We start from the raw sequence: 16,646 nt of genomic DNA, 5'->3' as shown, positions 1-16,646 counted from the left end.
GAACTGCCCAAATCCTATTCTTCAAGGCCCAGTTCAACTTCTGACCCTTCAAATTATTGCTTGCTACTCCAGACTTTCCTCACTGCTTTTTTTTTTTCCTTCAAGTCTAGAGTTTGTGTCATGTCTGTAATACAATTTAGGAATTAATTGTTATTGAAATCTTTTTTTTTTTTTGCGGTACGCGGGCCTCTCACTGTTGCAGCCTCTCCCGTTGCGGAGCACAGGCTCCGGATGCGCAGGCTCAGCGGCCATAGCTCACGGGCTCAGCGGCCATGGCTCACGGGCCCAGCCGCTCCGCGGCATGTGGGATCTTCCCGGACCAGGGCACGAGCCGGCGTCCCCTGCATCGGCAGGCGGACTCTCAACCACTGCGCCACCAGGGAAGCCCTGAAATCTTTTTGCTTCCTCAATTGGACTGTAAGGTCCCTGAGAGGGACTATTTTTTCAGCCTCTAATGAAATTCTCGCTCTACTTAATTTGGCACTAAGACAGATAGTAGGTATTTATTAATTTTTGATCATGAAGAAAGCCAACATGTAAAAGTCATTATGAAATTTTAAAACCAGGGGTGCTTGGTCACCTGTATAGTCTCCTTCATTAATAAGAATCAAGATGTATCCTGAAAAGAATGATTTATTCCAAAACACAGCACAGAGTGGAGAAAGGAGTGGTGGATGAAGAGTTCCAAAGTCAAGGTCAGCACTGTTTGTTAAGTTAGTAAAGCCTGTCTTTACTGACACAAATGACCTTGTTTTTGTTGTCCTCATTACTTCTTGTCATCTCTCTCCTATCTCACCTCTTACTCCAATCCCAGAGGACCTACTGCCCTCAGAAAGCCCTCTGAGTATCTCCTTCTAGCTTAAGTTTCTGGGGAAGGTTCTCCAAGCTTCAGAATTAGCCTTTTCTTTCTTCTCCATAATATTTCCTCAGTACACATGGCAGTTAAGAAAGATAGAGGTCTGGCCAGACAAATTATTAAAATAAAACAGGGCGAACGCCCTATTATGTTCCTTCCCAAGGGATTGGGGAAGTGACATCTTAAATCCAAAGGTATGAATTTCTTTTTCTTTCTTTCTTTCTTTCTTTCTTTCTTTCTTTCTTTCTTTCTTTGCAGAGCATGGGCTCTAGGCATGCGAGCTTCAGTAGTTTTGGCACGTGGGCTCAGTAGTTGTGGCTCATGGGCTCAGTAGCTGTGGTGCACAGGCTTAGTTGCTCCGCAGCATGTGGGATCTTCCTGGACTAGGGATCAAACCCATGTCCCCTGCATTGGCAGGCAGATTCTTAACCACTGTGCCATCAGGGAAGTCCCCCAAAGGTATGAATCTCTAATGATAGAATTTAAAGGAGTGTATTAGGAGAGTTGAAGAGATACCAGTGAGTGAGATTTGATGTCAGAATAAGTGAAGTATTGAGGAGATGGCCTTTTTAGTGCTTCTAAAATCTCTCCGAAGGCCAATCCCATTGTGGATAATCCAGAGATGAACAAATGTAATAATAATAACCAACATTTATTGGGCACTTACTGTATGCCAGGCACTATTCCTAGACATCTACATTAGTCATTCATTTGTTCCACATACTACCCTGTGAGGAAATACTATCATTACTCCATTTTGTGGAAGAAAAAACTCGACCCTAGAGACGTTAAGTAATTTTTCTAGAGTCGCACAGCCCTCTAATGGCAGAGCTGGGATTCAAAGCTAGGCAGTCTGATTGAGAGCCCCTCCACCCAGAAATGACTTTTTTGAATCATGAGTCTCCCCTTGTAAACATTCTGGGAAGAGGGAAGAGGCAACTTCATGAGAAAAACCTAGGTATCACCATCATCATCGTAATCATAACCATCATCACAGCAAACAAGGCGCTGTGCCATGGTGTACAGGGCACTGCATAGAATGCTGAGAAGGCAAAGAGGCATCTGGCCCCATGGCATGTCTGAACCTGACCCCCGAGCCCTTCAGGTTGCTTCAAATGCCTCCACTTCCACAAAGCAGTTTCTGCTCACCTCATGGAACTCCCAATAATGTATCTCCTCTGACAGCCACTTTTTGCCTCTGCTCTGCCACTTATTTATTATATTACTTTCTATCTTGTATTGTGGTTATTTATATACATTGTCACACAGCTGAGCCTTTGCACATTGCTGAGTCCTTTGCCTGGCTGACTCCTACGCATTCTTTAAGATTCCACTCAGGTCTTATTGCATTTCCTGACTCTGCTGTCTGGATTAGATACGCCTCCTCTGTGTGCCCCAAATGCCTGGTATTTATCCATATCACAGCATTTACTATACTTGATTATAAATGTTTACTTGTTAGTATTCCTAACTAGATAGATCCCAGATCCTAACATCAGGGAACATGTCCTCTTATTTGAATCTTCAGTACTTTGCACAATACCTGGCACAAATTAAGCATTTAGTAAACTTTTTTTTCCCCCAATGAATGAATCTTCCGTATAAGTCTAATTATACTTTGAGGACAAAATTGGATATCTGATTCATTTTTTTGACCCCCTCAAGATGCCCTGCACCTAGTAGATGCTCAATAAATATAGCAATGACTAAATGACTGCAAAACACAAAGAGGTGTCAGATTCTGCTCTCAGGATATAGGGGAGGATTGGCAACTACAATTGAAGGTAGATGACATTAAAAGTTTGCGTGTCTAGGCTATGTTCTAAAATTGGTGATATAGACATCTACGACTGAAATTAATGATAAAGAAAATAACGTTTTTTCCTATTGAAGTTTGAAGTTATTTGACCAGTAAAATGCAGTCCAATATTCAAACCCAGGTCCAGGTGACTCTAAAGCCAATATTGTTCCTGCTATACGACATTGTTGAGATGTTAGGGTAGAGAGGCCCTAGCTGGGCCCAGAAGAACCAGTAGGGCTAGGGTAATTAGAGACGAATAGGTACTACACAAATGATAATATACATATTATATATATATTATGATAATTATATCACATATATAATGATATCATATATGATATCATATATCATTATATATGATGATTATATATACACACACACACACACACACACACACACACACACAGAGGTCTTTTAGGGATCTCCATCTGGAAAGAGCATGGAGAATTGACTGATAGGGGGAAAAGCTGGAGGCAGGAATGTCTACTTGGAAATTATTCCAACAGTCAGTCTCAACTTGGGAACAGAAAACAAGAAATTGATTTAAGTGGGAATTTGTGGACATTGGTGATTGAGAAATACATAGACAGCTGGAAACTTTGAGTCAGGATTACTCCAAAGTTTTGAGCCTAAGTGAGAGGCAGTGAATTCAGAGACAATTTTGAAAGATGGTGAGTTTGTTTTTTGATGTGTTAAACTGCCTTCTAGATGGGCAAGCTGAATGGATAGAAACGCAGGATTTAAGCTCAAGAGAGCCCTGAGCTAGACTTGAAGGTGTGTTGATCATCCGCAGAGAGGTGATGGCTAAAGTTAGGAGAGTGAGAGAGAGAGAGAGATCTGAGGGAGAAGTGGAGACAGAAAAGCTCAAAGAACCAAGGAGTTTAAGGAACATTCAGGGAATGTTCAGGTCAAGGAAGTATTAAAATCAAGAAAGAAGACAGACCTCTGGCTTCCCTGGTGGCGCAGTGGTTAAGAATCCACCTGCCAATGCAGGGGACACGGGTTCGAGCCCTGGTCCGGGAGGATCCCACATGTCGCAGAGCAGCTAAGCCTGTGTGCCACAACTATTGATCCTGCGCTCTAGAGCCCGTGGGCCACAACTACTGAGTCCACATGCCACAACTACTGAAGCCCACGCGCTTAAAGCCCAGGCTTCGCAATTAGAGAAGCCACCACAATGAGAAGCCCGCGCACCGTAACAGAGTAGCCCCCGCTCGCTGCAACTAGAGGAAGACTGAGCGCAGCAATGAAGACCCAGTGCAGCCAAAAATAAATTAAATAAATAAATTTAAAAATTAAAAAAAGAAGACAGACCTCTAATTATCTATTCGAAGGAAGTGAAATTACGATCTTGAAGAGATATCTGCACCCCCATGTTCACTGCAGCATTATTTACAACAGCCAAGACATAGAAACAACCTAAGTGCCCATCAAGAGATGAATGAATAAAGAAAATGTGGCGCATATATATATACTATATACATATACTATATATATACACTATATATATACATACACACACAACGAAATATTGTTCAACCATAGAAAAGAAGGACATGTTGCCATTTGCCATAACTTGGATGAAACTTGAGGGCATTATCCTAAGTGAAATAAGTCAGAGAAAGGCAAATTACTGTGTGATCTCACTTATATGTGAAATCTAAAAAACCCAGACTCACAAAAACAGAGAACAGATTGGTGGTTACCAGAGGCAGAGGGTAGAGGGTTGGGGGAAATGTGTGAAGGTATTCAAAAGGTAAAAACTTCCAGTTATAAGATAAATAGGTTCTGGGGATGTAATGTACAGCATGGTGACTATAGCCAACAATACTGTATTGCATATTTGAAAGTTGCTAGGAGAGTAGATCTTAAAAGTGCTCATCACACACACAAAAATTGTAACTATGTGAGATGACGGATGTTAACTAAACAGTGTGGTAATCATTTCACGACGTATACATATATCAAATCATTATATGTACATCTTAAACTTATACAGTGTTATATGTCAATTATATCTCAATGAAGCTGGGGGTGGGGAGGAAGACAAAACCAGAATATCATCGTATCTTGGAATTCAAACTGTAAGAGAGTAAGGAAAGGATATTCATTGGATGGATTTGGTGATTAGGCTTGGCCATACTGGAGAAAGAATTTTGGTAAGTGGTTGGGTTAATTACTGAGGAAGAAAAGGAATTGTGGTAGCAGAGAATGTAGGTTACCCTTTGGATAAGTTGGGAATGAAAAGAAAGGGGAAAAAAAAGAGTATTTGTGTAAGAAAGATTTTACTGAAGATACTAAAGAGAAAGTAAATGGAAGAGAGAGAACTGAGCAAAACCCTTCTGAGGTGAGATGAGATGACAAGGTTGGTCCTACAATGTAGGAGAAGTAGTGGATAAAATTTGGAATAATTGCTGTGGGAAATGACATAGGAGGCAATGAGGATGCATAAAAGGATTGCCAAGTAAAAACTAATAAAGTTCAATTGAAGTTTCATCACCTGAAATTTGATTGAGATCCATTTTCTTGTTTTCATGGTTTTTTTCTAGTAATGTCTGCCAGCCCAGGAGTGGAAACAAATGTACGTACATCTCAGCCTTAGGAATTTCCATTGCTGGGATGATGGGTGGTCAAGGATTCCAAAAGGCAGTGTGACTAATAAGAGCAACCTGGATGCAAACCATAGAGGTGAGGTCAAAGCTGCAGTAGTTGGGTACCAATCACAGAGAGGCTGGGAAGAGATTGTGGGAAGTGGGAAGAGTTCAGCAGTGAAGGCAGAACCCAGGAAAAATAATATAAGTGTATCTGAGGGGCAAAATTCCTAGAGAAATGTCTAGCAGAATAAAATGAAATGAAGTAGTAGAAATACTCTCCCAGAATTATTCTTGGGAAAGAGGTTAATAATAAGAAATGAAATAGTTAATTAGTGGAAACTGAAGAGGAAAGGGGACATGAGACTGTAAGGACAGATGTGAAGAACTGGCCTGAAGACCAAGAAATCTGGGGAGAAATGGTTAGAGCTGATGGAAAACATAGGTTGTTAAGCCATGATGGACTATGGCTAAATTGGAAAGCTGGGGAAGTGGATCAGCATTTAATATATCAATCAATTAGGGCTCAGGAATTTGTGGGCTGAATGTCACAAAGCTTGACTTTTAGAAGGCAGGCGATGAGGGTAGGAGGCACAACCATGAAGGTTTGAGTGTGAATGTGAAGGAGAAACATTGGTGGTACTGTCTAAAGGGATCTGAGTGTCACATCACAGATCTGTCAGAGCTTTTACAGACAGGGTGCCTCTAATTCCCAGGTTGTGGAAAACAGATATGTGGGGACACAGAACAAGACCCAAGCTCACATCAGAGTGCCAGTGGCCCCAGGTGGAGCTGCAGGAAGGCAGGAGGTGGGAATTTTGATTTTTTCCTTACAAAAGAGACACTTAGCCCTCAATTTTCCTGGCAGGGATGAAGCTCTGGGACTCCCCATTGGCTTAAATGGACTGGTGAAAGCTAGGATAGGGAGATCTTTTTCTCCTCCATGGGCAACCTAAAGAAGAAATCCCTTCCTGACTATTTTATTACAGCACTGTGAAAGTCAAGATGCCATTCCATTCTAACCCCTCATTTTCAGTCATAAATGACTATCTTGGTAGTATTCCTTTGGGGTTGAAATTTGCCACTTTTGCTTTAGACAATGAGACAGATGAATTGGTAAGAAACAGTATAAGCAGCAGGAAATCGTGGACAAACTAAGGGCTTTGACCAAGGCAAGGATTTATTAGGGCCTCTTATAAACCTAGCAGCAGCTGCCTGAGTGGGTTCAACCCTTCTGAGTCTTGATCTCATCATTCCTAAGGCAGAATTTCATGTTCTCTCCTACAATAGTAAATATTGTTAGGAATGAATAATCCTTGGAGGTTAGAACAGTGCTGTAGAGTGTTGGACTTAAATTCTAGTCCCTAAAAATGGGCATAATTTTGGCAAGTCATTAAACTTCTATGTCTTAGAATTCTCATCTGTAAAGTAGGAGGTGTTTCTTTCCAACCCTAAGATTTAGGTATACGTTTATCAAGAGCTGAGAGAACAAAAGTGTTTCGAAGGTAGAGTTCACAGGTAGAAAAGACTGGCGGCACACTTAAATAACAGATGCTGTGATTACTTGAAGAACTAAGAAGCCAGACATACAATCCATGTTTGTATCACAGTGAGTGCATATCATCATTATGAGAAGCAAATTTCAGAAAGTAAAACATCAAACCCAGATCTCTTTAGTGTTGAAAGCTTTTATTTTTAACAATACTACCATTTGGATTTTAAAAAATGATTTACCTTAGAATTTCTAGAGTGACAGAAACAGTTTGAAGCTTTTATTTATAGGATGCTTTTAACAATGATTTCATCATTATCCATTAGTATTTATGTATATACAGTGTACTAGATCCCTGTACAGCAGAATAGAATTCTTTCTCAAGTGAGATGGAAATGCATGGAAGTTAGAAAATTCAGAGGAAAAAATTCTAGTAAAAATAGATAAACTATTTCATTACAATAAATAATATTTTAAAGTGCATTTCTATCCCTTGTGCAAGGTAGCTAAATTAACATGACTTTCGGCTTGCTTAAATTCTCAGTATTATTGCTCTTTTAGCCTAGTGTTGCACATTTAATATTCATTTGCTTTTTTCTTCTGGTTCAATAAATAATTCCGAACTTTGACACATATAAAGTGTCAGAGTTAAGTGAGGGTGTAAGGCCTAGTAAAATGGTTAAGACTTTTTTGCATGTGTGTCATTATTATAATGAGCTTGTTTTTTGAGCTCTCTGAGCAGAGGTGATCTGGTCTGGAACACCCCAGCCCAGAGTTTATTTTAGTAGTGGTTTTCTCTTACAGATAAGTCTGTGAATCCCTTCTTTCCATCTACCTTAGCAATCCCAAATGCTTCTTGTGTATTTCTGGATTTAGTTGTCTTTTCATATGTCCATACCTGACTTTTTCCTCCTGCCTTCTTTTACAGAGGTGCCTACTATGTTTCATCAAATATTCTATCACCAAAATTTGACAAGAAAGCATTTTAATTATTTCCCATTTGGAATCCTTCAATCGATCCTAAATTTATATTGTTTATACCTGCTTTTGTCTTTTTTCTTTATTTATATGCTCAGTTATAACAGAAGACAAAGAGAAAACATCTTGCTATGAAAAAAACAGTTTTTCATAGAATCTAAGCTGGGGAGCCATGGTATAGAAACTTACATGACCAGCTTACAGTTTTAAATGGTTTCTAAAGCTTTATCATTTTGGGCTCTCCTGTACCATCCTTTACAACCAGCACCATTCGTTAAAAGATTGCCCTAAGGAAGGTTTCCTATTTTCTAGACAGGGAAAGTGACATAGAGATAAGTACCTGGTTAAAACCATGGTGATAGAAGCAAAAGCAGAAGAAAATTTATCTACTTCTTTTGGCCATGTTGCCTCCATCTATCTTCGGGGAGAATACGCAGTACACTATAACATAAGCAGTCTTCGCTTAACTGATTCAGAAAAGCTGCCGGGCCAGTGCATATAGTTGCAGAAACATCTTAGATCAAGACTCTACAAACACAGAGATGTAACACTGTGTTCTGGGGAGGGCTGTGGAGCAGACAGGTCTGTAATAACAGTTGGGCAGGGCAGCGACAAGGGCCACAAAGATAAAACAGGAGTAGTGGGAATCTGAGCTTTATTCAGCAACATGCGCTCACCATGATGCCATCATTTTTCCTTCTAAGAAAAAGTGCAGTCTAATGGGTTACCCTCTCACTTCACAGGGGACAGTGCCGGGATGCCCGGGCTTTGAGCTCTCCAAAGCACAGGCCTTCCAAAAATCAGGGAAGTGATGCTGCGATTAAAAAAGCGGTCGTGAAGCGATTCGAGGATCTAGGTAGAGGTCCTCAATGGGCACTAGGTAGCGATGCGTGAGCGGGGCTGGGCCGGGCCCCATAAGGAAGGGGAAACCCTGCACCAGCTAACGCATCTGCAGGACCTGGCGAGAATGTGCTTTGGAGAAGCTGGAGGAGAGTTCAACCCCAAGAGGGGCCTGCACCCTTGGGAGGGGAGAAAGCCGGCAACAGCAAAGGCAGTGCAGAGATTGAGGGGTGAAGACAAGGGACGGGAGAGGGGATGGGGCAGGGTGGAACCGCATCCTGGAGGTGCGCGGGGGGTCGCCTTGAAGATTGAGGACTAGGCCGGGACCAGGACAACAGGGAAGTGTGAGGGAAAGACCCCTTCCTTTGGCAGCTCCCAATGTATTTCTGTCAAAGATGGCCAAATTCTACGCTGCCCTTCCCCCCTCCGCGCCTTTTCCACTGGGTTGCTTCTCAATGCTGCGAGAGGCGGTGGGGAGGCCCGGGTGAGTGCGTGCGTGGGGAGGAAGGTGCGGGAAAGAAGCGACCCTCCCTGGCCGCCCCTCCCACCCCACCGGCCTTTTGGGAGGTTCTTTTAGTTGAGAAAGGGGGCTCTGCCGCTTTAAGGTGGGGAATAGGCGTCACCTCTGGCCGGGTGACGAACTGGGGCGGGGACCTGGTGGGCGTGTCCATGCAAAGCAGGAGGTGGTGCCGGCGGTGGGCGGCTCCATAGTAAAATATTGGAGGGAGGGGCGGGGTCGAGGAGGGGAGGCTACTTGGTGGGCGGGGCTAAGGGGGCGGTGCCTCTTCGGGAAGGCAGGGGAGGGGGAGGAGGAAGCGGCCGGTTGGTACCATTACGCGCGTTCCGGAAGGGGGACAAGTGACATTCCCTTGGAGGGGGGCGGGCCCTTCCCGGCGGCGGGGCCCTTGCTGAGGCGGGGAGGGGCGTTCCCCCTTCCCCCGCCGGGCGGAACGTCGGGGCCGGGGGGAGGGGGCACTCCTTCGCTCGCGTCAGAGGCGGGGCCGGCGGTACCTTTCGTGGCGCGGTGCGGCTGGGGGAGGGCCGAGGGGAGGGGGAAGGGGCGGTACCAGGAGGGGGGTGCCGGAAAGGGGGAGGCGCCGGCGGACAATGGAGCCTATGTGTGCTTGCGGGAGTGGGACGGCGCCGCCGCCGCCGCTGCCGCCGCCGGGGGGAGACGCTGCGCCGCCGCTGCCGCTGGCCCGGGCCCCGGCCCCCCGGGGCTGAGAGCCGCCCCGGACCGAAGCCCCCTCCCATACTCTGTTCCTCCTCTCCCCTCCCCCACTCCTGCCTCGGGGGTAAGTGGCACCTCAGGGGGAGGGGGAGGGGAAGGACCGAAGCCGGGGGTGGGGGGGCAGGGTCCGCGTCCGCGTGTTTTGAGCGGGTTTGAGGGCAGGGGTAGCGAAAGCCGCGAAGGGCTGGGGGGGGTGGGGTGAGGGGAGAGAAGCGGTGGGGGTCGAGGTCGTAGATTTAGAGTTGAGTGTAGAGAAACCTGTAGGGGGAGATGGGGGGGCGTCCTCTACCCACCGCTCACTGAGTGGTGGGGAGAGACGGAGGCATCTCTCGGTTTATTTTTTAGAGGATGTGTCCCAGGCGGTGCTTGGAGAGACTAAACGATGAGATGGGACGGTCCCAGGGTCCTGGGATGAAGGGGCATTCGAGGGGCGAGATGGAGAGCTAAATGAGGGAATTCGAGTTGAGTCTGGTGGGGTCTGTTAGACCCCGGAGATGGATAGTGAAGTACAGAGGACTTTGCAGGCCAGTGACTTGTTGGAGGGTTGGGGAGAAGTGAAAGCGAAGAAGAATGTTCGTGTAGTAAAGGGCTCCAGCAGGTGAGGTGGGGATGTCTAGGTCACTGAGTCATTGTGGGGGTCGTGGACACACCAGTGGTTTCCAAAGTGGAGCTGTAGCCATTAACCTTTGAAAGTTGCAAAGACTATTAAGATGTCACTGGTTAGTGTTGGGCGAGCCTGGTGAAATGGAGATATCCCAAGGAAAAAACAGCAGGGTTGGTTATTATGTTCAGAGGGAAGGGCCAGAGGCCTATAACAGTGTTGCTGGGGGCCTTAGGTGAAGGCTCCCAAGCCTGAAGGAGGAGGCCTGAAATCTGTCCTCCAGAGCCCTGCCCTGTGATAGAGAGGAGTGACTTAGAGCCTAGATTGCAGACAGTTGGGGACTATTAAAGTTACTAAACAAAGTAGAGAAATGGACATAACTATGTGTTGGTAACGAGAGACTAAGGTGGGGTAGAATTGGTACAGAGTTAGACTGTGGTTAGGGCAGACATGGACAGATCCCTGGCAGTGACTTTAGTGGGAAAATGATTGAGTGGCTGTGTAAAGAGTTACATTTTGATCAATGGTGTGTGATGGAGTATTTGTTAGCATTTGATGTATTCAAGAATTAAGTGTTTATTCTTAGGTCAGAGATCTGGACTCTTGTACACTGAGCACAAAGTGATGAATCAGAATTAGCAGGTAGGAAGGATAAGTAGTTGAGAGTAAGGGGTAGGGGGTGCAAATGAATATTGGTAGATAAGACTCCTGTGTGGACAAGAACTTTTCACTCTTCATGGAGATTGTACAACATGGTTGTTCTGTTGATTTTGGTTTTTGACTGGATACTAATGATATGGGAAGGTTTAACAAGGATTTAGTGTGAACAATGTTATGGTCCTAAGTACAAATTTAAGAAAGACCTCCTTACTAACTATTGAAAAAGACCCAACCTGTAAAACACAGAAATGGGTTAATAAAAGCAGTTAGATGGCATAAGGATGCTTTGGGGAATGAGGATTCCATTAATTAGTGGTTTCGATAAGAGAAAATTTAATGCAGAGTTGAGATAGGGATGACCTTTCATAGTTTTAGAATCTAGGATCTAATGGTATTGAACCATTAGAATATTATTTTGTAATAACAGTGTTGAATGTAAGATGATAATAGTTCCTAAACATAATGGTAGATCGATAAGAAGGTCATTGACTAAAAGATGAAGGAACAATTTCCAAACTGTTCTCTTCTTATAAGGCAGGTTTTATGTAGTAACTTGGCTCCTGAGCTAAGGATTCCTGACCTGGATTCTTAGATGACTAGTGTAAGTGAAAAAGCACTTACGTACTTTGGAATTTATTCTATGGGATATTTTTCCCATAGCCTTCAAAAGTGTGTCTGTTCCCACGGATCAAAAGAAAATGCTCTCTGGGCTTCCCTGGTGGCGCAGTGGTTGAGAGTCCGCCTGCCGATGCAGGGGACACGGGTTCATGCCCCGGTCCGGGAAGATCCCACATGCAGCGGAGCAGCTGGGCCTGTGAGCCACGGCCGCTGAACCTGCGCGTCCCGAGCCTGTGCTCCGCAACAGGAGAGGCCACAACAGTGAAAGGCCCGCGTACCGAAGAGAAAAAAAAAAAAAAAAAAATGCTCTCTGGCTTGTAGGGGGAAAAAAGTACAGAGGTTTCACAAGCATTATAATCAACTTAATATTTGATCATGGTGATCTGGTATAGTGGTTAGAGCCTTGAACTTGGAATCAGGAAGCTGGCTTTACCATTGACTTATGTGTGACTTTAAACAAATCTCTCATACTTATTCTCCAGTTTTCCCATTTATGAAGTGGGGATACCACTGCCCTAACCACTCACAATGCATTGCAGCACTTAACAAGTTAATGCTTATCTGCACAGTGCCTTGGACACTTCTGGGAATGAAAGTTTACGTAGCGCAACTTTTTCTCACTTGTAAAAAACTGCTATCTCTGGAACAGACCAAATTCAGCTTCTGTAACAATTACAGCAGCATGCTTGATCAGGGAACAAAAAGAAGTACCTTATACATCTACCTTGTTCTGTTGTCCAGGTTTTGGTTTTATATTAGTTTTGAAAGGTGATACCTCTTCCCCATTTAGTGGTAAAACAGGATACTGATGACAATTGTAGAAATGTAAGCAAAGGTCCCCATGAGAGAGTGGGACTGTACATGCTGTGAGTGTTAACCTAGGCTGATGCTGACTCTAAATTTGTGTGACCTTGGACATATTACTTGGCTTCCTGGTGGCTTAATTTTCTTCAACTATGAAGTACTGCTAATGGAATGACTTACTTGTCTGTCTGCCTTGGTGACTATGTTAGGGTCTATAGAAACTTTATGTGCTCTAGATCAGAAGTTCTTAATCTTCTACGTCCCATGTTTTCCTTTGGCAATTTAATGAAGCATAGGACTTCTTCTGAGAATCATGTTTTTTAAATGTATAACATAAAATATATAGAATTACAAATGACACGGAAACAGTTATCAAACTGTTAAACAATTGTAATACAGTAGTTTGTATGTTTACATTAAATAACAAAATGTAGCTTCAGACCTAATGATACTATAATTTTGAAGTAGCGATGAGTGTAAATATTATGTTGAGAGATGTGCAACAACTGTAATGTGATGTGAAGTGTTTTGTGGTTCCTCTTGGTGACATAGTCAGGGGATTGCTAATACTACTATGGGTTGTTACCTACACTCACAGTTAAAGGTGGTGCTAACTTTTACTTGGAGGTTAGTGAGTGTGAAGATCAAAATTTTCGCCAGCCAAGTTCACAGGTGCCACCCCTCCTAAGTCTCTCCAGAGACCCCTTAAGAGGTCGTGGATCCCAGGTTAAGAGGTCCTGCTGTAGACCTGCTGAGTTTTGAAAGTTGAATTATCTAATGGCCACTTGCCTTTTAAGCTTTGTAGTTTTTTTTCAGCATCTTCATCATGCTAAGAACAAGGGCATAGAGAAGATATGAAATAAAAGTCTATTTTACAACCTGTGATAACTGTGGGGAGAAAGTTAAAAACAGTGATTAGAATGAGGCTTTTGTGCCCGATGGATTTTGCTTTTCTAAACTTCCCAGTCTTCAATAGGATAGAAGTAGGCTATAGTGCTCCAGCGTCTTGCATTTTGAGTTTTAATGGTTTTGCCTTCCTTCCCCATTTTTGACCTAATTATTTTCTTACTATTCCTTCTTCCAAATATTGTTTTGGTCACAGAGCATTGGGGAATGGGTGGTTTTCTTTGCCGATGGTGTGATGGGCTATGAACTTTTCCATTCTTCTCATTCCTGTAGGACTGAATGTGGGACTAGCTGGTGTTACTCCACTTTGACCTAAAAATTCCTTTCTGTTTGGGAGGCAGAGATCACTCTTGGAAAGTTCCTCTGTGTCCCAATGTTAGAAGAGAGAGCAAATTGGACGTCTTGAAAGGTAAAGAGCCCGATGATGAGCACGTAACTTCTGTGATTCAGTCTGTGCATTTTGGATTTTGTTCCTGCTTCTGTAGGGTCTCTTGTAAGTTAAAACTATATTTGTTCATTACTATAGCAGCTCCCAAGGCAGAGGTCATCAAGTTAAATGCAAGTCATAACTGTAAGTGCAATTACCTTGTACTTTCCTATGAACAGGGACTTCTGCAATAAATTATTTCCTAGGAAAGGCAGATGGTAAGAAGTTAAACAAGTATTTATTGTGTCATCATTGATTTGTATGAATGTGAGGCAAGAGTAGCAATACACAAGCCTCAAGCTCATTATAATAAACAAATCAACCAGCATTTATTGAGTTTCTTTTGGTCCCTGAGATGATGACCCTTTCCTCAGGGGGTTCCCTGACTATATATAACAGGGAAACAATTTTTAAAGTGTTCTAACAGTGTCATGAGTGTAATGCTATGGGGCCATGGAGGACATTCCTGGGGATAGTTTGGAATCAAGGAAAATTTCACAAAGAAGGGATATTTGTGCTGACATTTTACTTTGGGTAGCCATTACTCTAAATGATGATAGATGACGTTCGTTTTTGAATGGTTAAATTCTGTCGAAACTCTTGAGCTTGATATAAATTTACTTGCTTGCTTAAAGTTTGTTAGCTTGAAGGACAGTAGGTGAGTTTTTACTCTTTGAATATGAAAACATATATTAGCATTTTGTTTGGACCAAAGTTTTCTGTATAAGTCCATAGTATAGTTTTCTTTTCTCCACATGTTTGGGAAAGATTGGTTCTTCCTATTGTGTGCTTTTTCTAAGAGGAAGCCTTTGAGTAGTTGGCATGCCAGAAGTTAAGAATGAGCTAGGAATGGAATCCTGAGGCCTTTTAGTTCCACATTCTAAGTTTGATACTATGCCTTTTATGGTGTAGTGGTCATAGCATAGAAACGAAATTTGTTAAACATGACATAGTTGTAATAAACTTGACTTCTTAGAGCAGGAGAGTGGAAAAGGATCATTGGAAGAGTTGAAATTGGAATTATAGAGGTGATTCTGACCTAAGTTAGACTAATTTGTGAATTTATTTACAACTTTGTTGTAACCTTATAGAGTTTCCTTTTAAAGATTCCTAAATAATTTGGCCTTAGGACAATCTGGAACTTGGTTCTTCCTTGCCATTTCAAAACTATAAATTCTGGGCAAAGGGGGAGGCTTGGTGTTATAATTCTAGTTTACAAGGACTAATGTTGGAAATTGTTCTGCCTGGTGAGTTACTTAGTGTTTTATTGAATTATCTAGCTCAAGTCAGTATAGCATTTCACACACAGTAGGCTCTCAAGCAAAGGAAATCATATGGTCCTGTTGTTCAGTCATATGTTCCCACAAAAGTATGTGAAAATAAATTTCCTTGCTGCATGCTTGACATGTAGAGTTACAGTTGAGAGTAGGGAGGAACTGTGAATGCTGTGCACTTTGTGAATTCAAAAGTGTATCTGGAATTTTGAATCTTTCACCTTTACAGTCAGCTCTCAATTCCCTGTACTAATTAGGAATGGGAAGAAGCAAAAATGTGAGGGGTTTTTTTCCTACTAAATGTTCAGAAAAGTAGAAAAATTGATTTTATTTTTTATTAATATTTTTCCAGTTTCTGAAAAGAAAATATGCAGTTGGGAAGGAGGGAAAGCCACAAGGCCCTTGAGATACCTACAGATTGGATAATATACCCTGTAATAATTGGAAGGTGATTCTGTTTACATGGGAGGCGATAACTTCCTCTTAAACTAATACTCTAGAATAAATAGGAAACCTGTTCTTCTCTTAAGATAGTAACAATGATACTATTGATTTTTTCCCTAATCACTTAGAAACTCTTCTTCTTTATTTTATCCTCATCCAGGTGAGGGTCACCTTTGAGACAGGGGTTCCTGGACTCCGCAAGCTCCTCCCCTCCAGGATGAGCACTGCTGTATCGTGACCCTTGGGGTTTTGGTGAGTAGCCTGATGGATGATAGCACTAGAGAGCATGCGTGGCTTAGAAAGATGATCTTGGGGAAAAGCTTCAACTTTTATTCAACAGATATTTTTTGAGCAAATAGCACGTGTCAGACACTATAGTAAGTGCTAGGAATACAAGGATGAACAAATCAGTCTTGATCCCTGCCTTCATGGAGCCTAGCATGAGAGATGAATGTTACGCAAATGATCACATAATCATACAACATGGGAAATGTTGTGAAGGAAAAACACAGGATGCTATGAAAAGAGTGTAATGGAGAATTTTGTCTAGATTAGTGGCTATACAGTATCCTTTCTCTCTGAAGAAGAAACACTGAAGCTGAGATTTTCTTCACTCAGCAAAAATATTCAACTTGATATGGAAGGTTAGGGGTGAAGGAGAGAGGTGTCAAGAATGACTCCAAATTTCTGTCATGAGCAGCTGGGTGGATGAAGGTGCCATTTACTAAAACATAGAAAACTGAAGGGAAAATACTTTGGGGAGGGAGGCTATATACAGAAGAAGAATTCATCTTTGTCTTTGTTAGGTTTCAGACATCTAGTGAGATGTCAAGTTGGCAGTTGTGTATACAGGTCAGCAGAGCAGAAGCTGAGCCGGAGATGGAAATTTGGGAGTTGTTGGCATGTAAAGAGCTTATAGAATAAGAAGAGAAGACGCCCCAGGGTAGAGTCGTGAGCAACTCAAAATTGTAGAGATTGGATAGAGAAGGGGCCAGCAAAGGAAGCAGATGAAGAGTGACTTGAGAGGAAGGAGGAAGACTGGGAAGGTGTGGTATTATGGGAACCAAGAGAGGGGAGTTTCAAGAAGGAAGTGATCAACTGGCAGAGTCTACGAGATGGAGTA

The 16,646-nt window shown here is 42.8% G+C and overlaps 1 protein-coding gene across 3 annotated transcripts in view; it reads left to right on the top strand.

The window, feature by feature from the left end:
• The window catches only part of LOC149750664 (uncharacterized), a 70,684-nt gene that overhangs the window by 50,316 nt on the left and 3,722 nt on the right, over positions 1 to 16,646 (top strand). Inside the window, exons 1-3 of one of the 3 annotated variants that reach the window (XM_022583901.3) lie at positions 9,640 to 9,853; positions 13,652 to 13,787; positions 15,684 to 15,775. The gene's annotated coding sequence lies outside the window, so the exon portion shown is untranslated. Of the gene's footprint in view, positions 1 to 9,639; positions 9,854 to 13,651; positions 13,788 to 15,683; positions 15,776 to 16,646 lie in introns of those variants that run through there. The other 2 variants (XM_022583902.3, XM_089916864.1) reach the window with 2 other exon arrangements.

Source organism: Delphinapterus leucas, chromosome 1, assembly GCF_059928025.1.
Source record: "Delphinapterus leucas isolate spDelLeu-1000000601 "Yukka" chromosome 1, BTC_Dleu_Yukka2, whole genome shotgun sequence".
Lineage (NCBI taxonomy): Eukaryota > Metazoa > Chordata > Mammalia > Artiodactyla > Monodontidae > Delphinapterus > Delphinapterus leucas.
The sequence above is the reverse complement of the archived record's forward strand: the minus strand, read 5'-3'. Positions and strand labels throughout refer to the sequence as shown.